We start from the raw sequence: 10,421 nt of genomic DNA, 5'->3' as shown, positions 1-10,421 counted from the left end.
TTGGTTGGAGTCATAAGAAGAAATGGTGTCACGGTTCTGAGGTATGTGAATCCACTAGGCAGCTCAGCCGTAGCGGAGTGGCAGCTGACCAAACTACAGTCAAAGGAAAGTCTAAGCACAACAGTACCTGTATGAGATTCCAGAAAGACACGAGCTGTAGCAGATGCTTTGCGTGGCAGATGACACAGGACGTGGCAGATGATACCATATGTGGCAGACGACACCAGACATGGCAGATGACACCAGACGTGGCAAATGACACAGGACGTGACAGATGATACCAGACAGGGCAGATGACCCCAGACGACTCCAACACTAGACTTCATCTCAGGAACAAAACACAGTTACTGGATACAGGATACGGGCAGCAGGATACGGGATCACATGGAACAGGATACAACTATGGGACCATTTGCTTTAACGAACATGGGAAGACAACAACACTCAGTCAAGGAGTGGAAGGGTAGAGCCCTTTAACTAGTCCAGGGTGATCTAAGGATTGGTCAGGAAACATTTTACAGGTGAACGCTCTGGCCCATTAAGGCCGGGGACGAGGGTGCGCACCTTAGTTTGTTTTTTTAATCAATTAACAAAGTGCAAAGTGAATGAACTGAAGAGAAATCATAATAAAATAGACATTTGGTGTGACCACCCTTTGCCTTTAAAACAGCATCAATTCTTCAAGGTACACTTGCCCACAGTTTTGAGGATACTTGGTAGTGAGGTTGTTCCAAACATTATGAAGAACTAACCACATATATATATGGATATAGGCTTCCTCAAATCCTTCTGTCTCTTCATGTAATCCCAGACAGACTCGATGATGTTGAGATCAGGGCTCTGTGGGCAGGGATGGTCTTAGGGGTTTGGGACCTCTGCCAGCATGTAGGGGGCGCAACTGGGCTCTGCCTCTTCTCTGTCCTCTGCTCTTAGTTACACACATGGAGTAAACAATAGCCGAGGCAGAGAAGAGGAGGAAGCTCTGCCCACTGCCCGACCTGCAAGAAACCTGTGAGCCTGTCAGCAAGGAGAGATGGTAAGTGCCTATGGGTGTATATGTGTCTGTGAATATAAGTTTCTGTGTTTGTATGTATATATGTTCCAGTATGTGTGTATATGTGTATATGTTCTCTGTGTTTGTATGTGTTTATATTCCATATGTGTGTGTATATGTGCCTGTGCGTCTATGTGTGTGTGTATATATAAGTCTTTGCATTTGTATGTGTATATGTTCCAGCATGTGTGTGTTTGTGCCTGTGTGTCTATATATGTGTCTGCATGTATATGTCTCTTTGTAAGTGTGTGTTTAGTATTAACCCGTTAGTGACCGCCAATACGCCTTTTAACAGCGGCCACTAACGGGCTTTATTCTGATGCACGTGCCTTTTTACGGCACTGCATCAGGATAAAGTAAACAGAGCAGGGAGTGTCAAATCTCCCCGCTCTCAGCTGCTAGAGGCAGCTGAGGGCTGGGAGCGTCCCTGCTCTGCCGGGTGAGATCGATATTAGTATCGATCTCACCCGTTTAACCCTTCAGATGCGGTGCGCAATAGCGTGCACCGCATCTGAGTGGTTTTGGAGAGAGGGAGGGAGCTCCCTCTCTCCCCCACCGACACCCGGCGATACGATCGCCGAGTGTCTGTGTCTCTAATGGCAGCCGGGGGTCTAATAAAGGCCCCCAGGTCTGCCTGGAGCGACTACCTGCTAGATCATGCCGGAGGCATGACCTAGCAGATGCCTGGCCGTTTTAAACGGACAGGCAGTAATACACTGCAATACAAAAGTATGTCAGTGTATTACAATAGCGATCGGAGAATCGCATATTATAGTCCCCTAGTGGGACTAGTAAAAAAGTAAAAAAAAAGTTTAATAAAGTTAATGAAAAAAAAAATTTGAAAAAAAATGAGAAACCCAGCTTTTCCCCTTACACAATGCTTTACTATTAAAAAAACAAAATAAAGTAAAAAAGTTACACATATTTGGTATCGCCGCATCCGTAACGACCCCGACTATAAATCTATAACATTATTTAACCCGCACGGTGAACGCCGTAAAAAAATTAATAAAAAACTATGGAAAAATTTGCTGTTTTCTGTGAATCCTGACTTTAAAAAAATGTTATAAAAAGTGATCAAAAAGTCGCATCTACTCAAAAATGGTACCAATAAAAACTACAAGTCTTCCCGCAAAAAAAAAGCCCTCATACAACCGCATCGGCGAAAAAATGAAAACGTTACGGCTCTTCAAATATGGAGACACAAAAACAAATAATTTTGAAATAAAAGTGTTTTTACTGTGTAAACGTAGTAAAACATACAAAAACTATACAAATTTGGTATCGTTGCAATAGTAACAACCCGCTGAATAAAGTTATGGTGTTATTTATATCACACGGTAAACGCCGTTGATTTAAGACGCGAAAAAGAGTGGCAAAATTTCAGGTTTTTTTCTATTCCCCCCCAAAAAAAGTTAATAAAAGTTAATCAATAAATAATATGTCCTCCAAAATGGTGCTATTAAAATGTACAACTTGTCCCGCAAAAAACAAGACCTTATACAGCTATGTCGACGCAAAAATAAAAGAGTTATAGCTCTTGGAATGCGACGATGGAAAAACGTAAAAAATGGCTTGGTCATTAAGGTCTAAAATAGGCTGGTCATTAAGGGGTTAAAGTAAAACAAATAAAATTAAGATATCTTTGCTGCCCCCTATATACTTTGCTGCCCCTTAAGGGAAACACCATATTTCCATATATGGTAATGTATAAAACTTTAACAATTTATGGCAATTAGTTCAAATCTTTTTTAAGTGTATATTCAGTTTGGAGTTGCACTGTGTATATATATATATATATATATATATATACATACATATATATATATATATATATATATATATATATATATATATTTAAAAAAGAATGTATATATAAATGTATACCTGTGTGTGTATAGTTATCAGAGTGTGTTATGTCTAGTGTTACATAGGACTGCAGATAACATACATTACATTATCTGAACTCAGAGAATTATCACTGTTAGCTGTGGTGTTATATAGGACTGTAGGCAACACTAATACATGATCTGTACTAAGAGAGTTATCACTGTGTGTTATTTGTGGTGTTACATATGACTGCAGGTAACACTACTACATTATCAGTACTCAAAGATTTATAACTCTGTATGTTGTCTGTGGTGTTACATATGACTGCAGGTAACACTACTACATTATCAGTACTCAAAGATTTATAACTCTGTGTGTTGTCTGTGGTGTTACATAGGACTGCAGGTAACACTACTACATTATCAGTACTCAGAGAGTTATCACTCACTGTGGTGTTACAAAGGACTGCAACTAACATCTACATTATCTGCACTGTGTATATAGTGTGTATGTTCCAGTGTGGGTATATATATGGGTCTGTAGGTGAATGTGTGTGTCTTTGTGCATATATATATATATATATATATATATATATATATATATATATATATATATATATATGTGCCTGTATGTCTATATATTTATTTGTAGAGGCTATATCCTTAATTCAGGGGCTCCTTGTTATTCTTTATGCTGAAGATAGTTCTTAATGACATTAAGATGAAATTGAAGCCAACCAGACGCCTCCCTGATCGTATTGAATGGTGGATAAGTATTTGCCTGTATTTCTCAGCATTGAAAACACCATTAATCCCATGAGTAAATCCTCAACTACATTTGCTGATATGCAGCCCCAAACTTGCAAGGAAGCTCCACAATGCTTCACTGTTGCCTACAGACACTCATTATTGTACCTCTCTCCAGCCCTTTGGCAAACAAATTGCTGACATTTCTCTGCACCCCAGTTCCTATGTTTTCCTGCATAGTTGAGTTGCTTGGCCTTGTTTCCACGTCAAAGGTATGGCTTTTTGGCAGCAATTCTTCCATGAAGACCACTTTTGGCCAGACTTCTCCGAACACTAGATGGGTGTACATGAGTCCCACTGGTTTCTGCCAATTCTGAGGTGATGGCGCTGCGGGACATCTTACGATTTAAAAGGGAAGTAAGAATGATGTGTCTTTTATCTGCTGAACTGAGTTTCCTTTTCCCGACCACTGCGTCTACGATCCTCAACGTTGCCCATTTCTTTGTGCTTCTTCGAAAGAGCTTGAACAGCACATCTTGAAAACCCAGTCTTTTTTTAAATCTTTACCTGGGAAAGAACTTGCTGATGCAGTATAACTACCTTGTGTATTTTTGCTGTGCTCAGTCTTGCCATGGTGGACCTGTGACATGAAACGGTCTTCCACAGCCTCACCTTTGTAGCAGAGTTTGGCTATTCCTCGCCCAGTTTTAAACCCCCTTCACAGCTGCTTCCTTTTACAGTGAATGACTGTGTTTCAACCTACATATGAAAATGATGATCATTATCAACGGGTTAATCTTACACCTGACTATAATCCTACAAAATCCTTGACTTCGTGCAAGTGTACCTAGAAGAATTGATGCTGTTTTGAAGGCAAAGGGTGGTCACACCGAATATTTATTTGATTTAGATTTCTGTGTATTCACTTTGTATTTTGTTAATATGATAAAAAAAATCTATTAACACTTCTATTTTTGAAAGCACTCCTACTTTGCAGCATTTTTCCACAACTGCCTAAATTTTTTGCACAGTACTGCATATATAATATATATCTATATATGTCCCACAACATATTTAAAGTGTAATATAAGTGAGGAAGCAGGATCTAGCAGGGAGTTCTTCATTAGCAAAATGACCAGATGGACCATGGTATTATGAATCGGACATGATAACTACTAGATTATTTAGGAGAATCAATATAGTGGTGCCATAAAAATACAATCTAAATCTTATAAAAAAAATATTTGCATCCTTAAAGGAAAAATGTCAGCGAAATGTCAAAAAATATACTCAAAAAATGGTTGGGAATCTTTACAAATGGGAATTTCTTATCCCTGGTCATGAAGCATGGTGGAAGGTTACTTAATTTTTGTCATCATGGTCAACTACTGGTCCTTAAATACCTGAACCTGTCACCAGTTTAAGTTCACCAAAAGCACCCAGAGGAACTCTTTGACCAAGCTCTGCAGCCATGTAAACCAGCTCATATGATCTGAAAATTCTCCATATGCCTCCTTGTTCTACACCACAGTATGATGGCACCTAAGAATGTTCTCTATTTTGTATGTTCACGCACCGACTGTAACTATGTTTCTCTAATTTTGCATGTCTTCTTGTTTTAATCTGTTAACTATAAGCTAGTGATCTGGCATGTTTTGTTACCCCATTAAAATTCTGACTGGGAGTGCACCTCCCCCTTCATTCTTTGCCACAGCCACTCCCACCTTAGCATTGAGCGCTCTTGGTCTCATCCAAAGGCTCTTGTTCACCAACACATGTTAAAAATGCGTTTCAAGCTTTTTTATGGCAAAAACGTTGTGTGTGAAACTGGGTATACATTGATATATCCCAGGGAAATGCATGTGTTTGGACCTTTAATAGTCATGGATTTACTTATTAGCACTAAACCGCTGTTTTACCAGGAGCTCATAATGTATTGCGAAATCTTGAGATCTTTAGGTTAATGACCTAATATGACCAAACATACATTTCCAAGAAATTGTATGTGTTAGTAACTATACAGTTTACTATGCATTGTTACTATCATTATACTCTATTTTGTATGTGTGTTAATGTATTAACTGGCTATGAACTCCAACAGTAGTTCTTTTTATTATGTTCGTTTTTGTATACAGAGCATTATTTTGTCTACTGATATGTTGTCAAACTTGACACAGGGAAAGATCTGTTAACAGAAGCTCTCCTGGCCTTAGCATTGTAAAAAACAAAGCTGTTCAAGTTAATAGCAAAATCAAACATGCTTTATCTAGGCTGATAAAACCTGACATCTGTGCTGACAAAGACTTATGCAGATAAATTGATGTTGACCCTGTCTCACTGTAGTGATCCATTCTTCTTTTCGGGAAATAGGTTGGTATAATTTCTGCTTCAAAAAAGATTTATGGCCACCAGTGCTAAAAGCAGAGCATAATGTGCACAGGGCCAACTGTATTTATTCCTTGGTCATTTTCAATCCATGTGGTACTTTATTTTTGTTCAATAACTAGTGCACCTGCTTAAATGTTACTGTGTCACTGCGCTCCTTGGACTCACCGGTATAATTAATTAACTGATTTGCTGCTGCAGGCCCACAGAAGAAAAGCAAACATTTTTTTCCCTTGCTGTTGCTGTTGTTGTTTATTTAGTATATGTGAGTTTGACAGCTATAACTTTTTTTCTCATTAAGGTATCCAAATATTTCCTTAGGAAAATTAAAGTGTCCAGAAAAAAGAAGCATAAAAGCATCTATTTTTCAGATTGTTTTTATTTATATAGCATAACATTGCACTCAGGGGCATATCTAGAAAAGACTGGGCCCCATAGCAAACTTATTACTGGGCCCCCCTCACCCACAACCAATGCCCCCACTCCCAAAACCCCCTCTCACTAAAATGAACATTTATCAGTTCTGTTTTCAATGTAAAAATACAGCTAGGTCGCCAAGTGTACTCTTATTAACCTTTAGTTACAGGGTTACGAAAATTGTAACAAACAGTTAAGCACTGATATAACATTTGTTATCACTTAATTATGTTATTTCATAGTCATAATAGTTATTAAAGAAACTGACCTGAAACTCAAAGCCTTTTTTTATTTTTTATGTTACAGCCATCCTTGAAGGCATTTGCCCCCTCCCACCCTATTTTATGAGACCCCATTAATATAAATCTATGGTAGATCTATAGTAATGGAATCTCATAATATTGGTGGCCCTGGAGGTAGATAATCTATCCACCTGTAGAAAGTACTCCACACAGTGCCCCCTTTGTACATTGTCACCCCCCTGTATGATGCCACATATAGTGCCCCTGTAGATAGTGGAACACACAGTCCCCCTGGAGATAGTGACACACACAGGGCCCCTGTAGATAGTGTCACACCAACTCCTGTATAGTATTACACAGAGATCCAATGTAGATAGTGCCACACACAGCTCTCCTTGTAGATAGTGCCACACACAGCCCTCCTTGTGGAACGTTCCACACACAGCCCCCCTTGAAGATAGTACCCCCCCAAACAAATTAAAAAAAACATATACTCACCAAGCCCCATTCCCGCGACAAACGGAGCTGCAGAGTCTCACAGCCTCCTCAGTCCTGCAGCCTATGAGATGCTGAGACGGGACCCTTGCATAGGCCGGCTTGATCCAGTGAACTCATCGCAATGGCCTGCACAGGAATCCTGTTCCAGTGTCATGTCCGTTGCTGCGGGCCATCAGTTCCACTCTCCCCCTGACAGCCGCAGCCACGAGTCGGCGAGCGCTGGCCCCAATCTCCACCTCAGGAGATGCCAGCGCTCGCTTCCACTCACCTCAGCCGGATCCCATAGGGTGCGCGCGCACGCTCGTGCCCGCTCTTAAAGGGGAAGCGCGCGCACCGGACTTTAATGAACTATCAGCCCATAAGTCCCTGGACTATAAGGGGTTCCCCTTGCTTCTATGCCTGAGCATTGTTGTCGTATCATAAATCTGTCTTGCAAATGGTCCCCTAGTGTTTCCTGTTCCCAGTGTTCCCTGTTCCTGTATCCTGTAACCTGTATCCTGATCTAGTGCCATGCTAAGCTGTTGCCGTGCTGTGTTGTATACTACGCCTGTCCTGCTACTCCACGCCTGACGTCTACCTGCTGCCTAGTCCCAGCCAAGCCTGCCTTGCTACTGTCCGAGCTGCCACAGGTACCCTATATGAACTATAGACTCTAAGCTGCCGCTTCTCCTACTACACCTCCTGGCAGTGTTGATCCACGTTTCTCTTTGCCACTTCCTTACTGCTATGATGGAGACGCGAGGACCTGTCATGGATTCTTGAACCAGTGCCAGATCCACTGCCGTCTGTATGCAAGTGCATTTTCATCTGACGGCGCAAGGGTCGCCTTCATCATAACCCTCTGCTCACTGGCAAGGCCCTTGCTTGGTCCAACCCTATCTGGGAGAGACAAGTACCTGAGACCCGTGACTGCCAGGGCTTCCTCCTGACTTTTCACATGGTATTTGAGGAGCCTGGACGAGTCTCGCCTGCAGCAGCCTCCTTGATGAACCTATATCAAGGAGACACCTCTGTGGGCGAGTACGCCATCCACTTCCACACCCTGGTGGGAGAGCTGTTATGGAACAATGAGGCCCTGGTGGCTACATTTTGGCATGGACTGTCCCCTAGAATAAAGGACGAGCTTGCCGCCCGAGATCTGCCATATACTCTGGATGATATTGTCCTTCTGTCCGCCCAGATTGATATGAGGATCCGAGAACGGTTCCAAGAGGTTTGTCGGGAGAGAGGCCTCCCTAGTCCAGCTCCATTCTTGCAGCAACCTCTGTTATCCTGTGAAGCCGATCCTCATATGGAGTCTGTAAGCGTAGACCGGTGTAAGCTGTTTTCTCAGGAGAGACTACACAGACGCAATTCGGGACTCTGTCTATATTGCCGCCTCGGAGACCATCTTGTGCGCTTGTGTCCCCAAAAGCCCCAAAGCCTAGGGTTGGTAGGAGAGACAACCTTGGGTTAAAAAGGACTTCCGTCCAAATTGTCCTTACCCGTGACCATAACGTCCGGCGAGAGAACGCATCAGGTATCTGCATATCTGGACTCTGGATCTGCTGCTAATTTCATTTGTAGAGACCTGGTGGATCTTCTTCAATCGCCCACTACCCCTCTGGAGAGGCAATTGACGGTGGCATCTGTAAATGGACTTCCTCTGCCAGATCAAGTTATTGATGTGACCAAGCCACTGAGGCTCCAAGTGGGAGCTCTCCGCTCCAAGTTGCTATCATTTTTTGTCTTGTCCAAGGCCATTAATCCCGTGGTTTAGCTAATTTTTTTTCTCATTTCCTCAAGGATTAAAGTAGAAAAAGCACAACAACATTTGTAAAGCAATTTCTTTTGAGTATAACAATACCCCACATGTGGCCATAAACAGCTGTTTCGACACACGGCAGGGCTTAGAAGGGTTTGAGCGCGATTTGGCTTTTGAAGCAAAACTTGATGACTCCATTCAGGAAACTACACCCCTTGAGGAATTCATCTAGGGGTATAGTGAGTATTTTGACCACACAGTTGTTTAATAGATTTAATTAGAATTGGGCAGTGAAAATAAAAACAATCCTTTTTCTTCAATAAGACGTAGCCTTAGCTCAAAATTTTTCATTTTTTTCAACAAATAAAGGAAAAAAAGAACCTCAACATTTGTAAAACAACTTCTCTGGAGTACGGTAATATGCCATATGTGGTCATAATTTGCTGTTTGGGCACACGGCAAGGATCAGAACAGAAGGAGAGCCATTTGGCTTTTGGAGCACAGATTTTCTGGATTGGTGTCTTGACACTATCTCGCTTTTGCAAAGCCCCTAAGGTACCAGAACAGTGGAAACACCTCAAAAGTTACTCCATTCTCGAAACGACACCCCTTGAGGAATTAATCTAGGGGTGTACTGAGCATTTTGACCCCCCCCCCACAGGTGTTTCATAGATTTTATTAGAATTGGGCAGTGAAAATAAATAAAGTCCTTTTTCTTCAATTAGACGTAGCTTTAGCTCAAATTTTTCATTTTCTCAACAAATAAAGGAACAAAAGCACCCCAACATTTGTAAAGCAATTTCTCCTGAATACGGCAATACCCCATTTATGGTCATAAACTGCTGTTTGGGCACACAGTAGGGCTCAGAAGGGAAGGAGTTCCATTTGGCTTTTGGAGTGCAGATTTTGCTGGATTGGTTTCTGGTCGCTATGTCGCATTTGCAAAGCCCCTGTGGGACCAAAACAGAGGAAACCCCCCAGCAGCGACCCCATTTTGGAAACTACACCCATCTAGGTATTCACCTAGTGGTGGAGTGATAATGGTAATCCCACAGGTGTTTTGCAGAAATTAGTGTGCAGAGTGAAAATTTGATTTTTTCCATAAATATGCCAATATGTGGTGCCACCATAACAAGACAGCTCTCTAATTATTATGCTGTGTTTCCCGGTTTCAGAAACACCCTACATGTGACCCTAATCTTTTGCCTAGACATTCGACCAAGTTCAGAAGTGAAAGAGTACCATGCGGAGTTGAGGCCTAATTTGGCGATTTACGAATATTGGTTCACAATTGAAGAGGCTCTGATGTGAAATAATAAAAAAAAACCCCCAGAAGTGACGCCATTTTGGAAACTACACCCCTCAAAGCATTTATTAAGGGGTGTAGTCAGCATTTTCACCCCACAGGTCTTTTCCATAAATTATTGCGCTGCGGATTGTGCAAAGTAAACATTTTAATTTTTCCCTAGATATGCCATTTCAGGGGCAAATATGTTGTTCCCAGC

This window comes from Rhinoderma darwinii, chromosome 11 (assembly GCF_050947455.1).
Source record: "Rhinoderma darwinii isolate aRhiDar2 chromosome 11, aRhiDar2.hap1, whole genome shotgun sequence".
In the NCBI taxonomy this organism is placed as follows: Eukaryota; Metazoa; Chordata; class Amphibia; order Anura; family Rhinodermatidae; genus Rhinoderma; species Rhinoderma darwinii.
Note: the sequence above shows the minus strand (reverse complement) of the source record.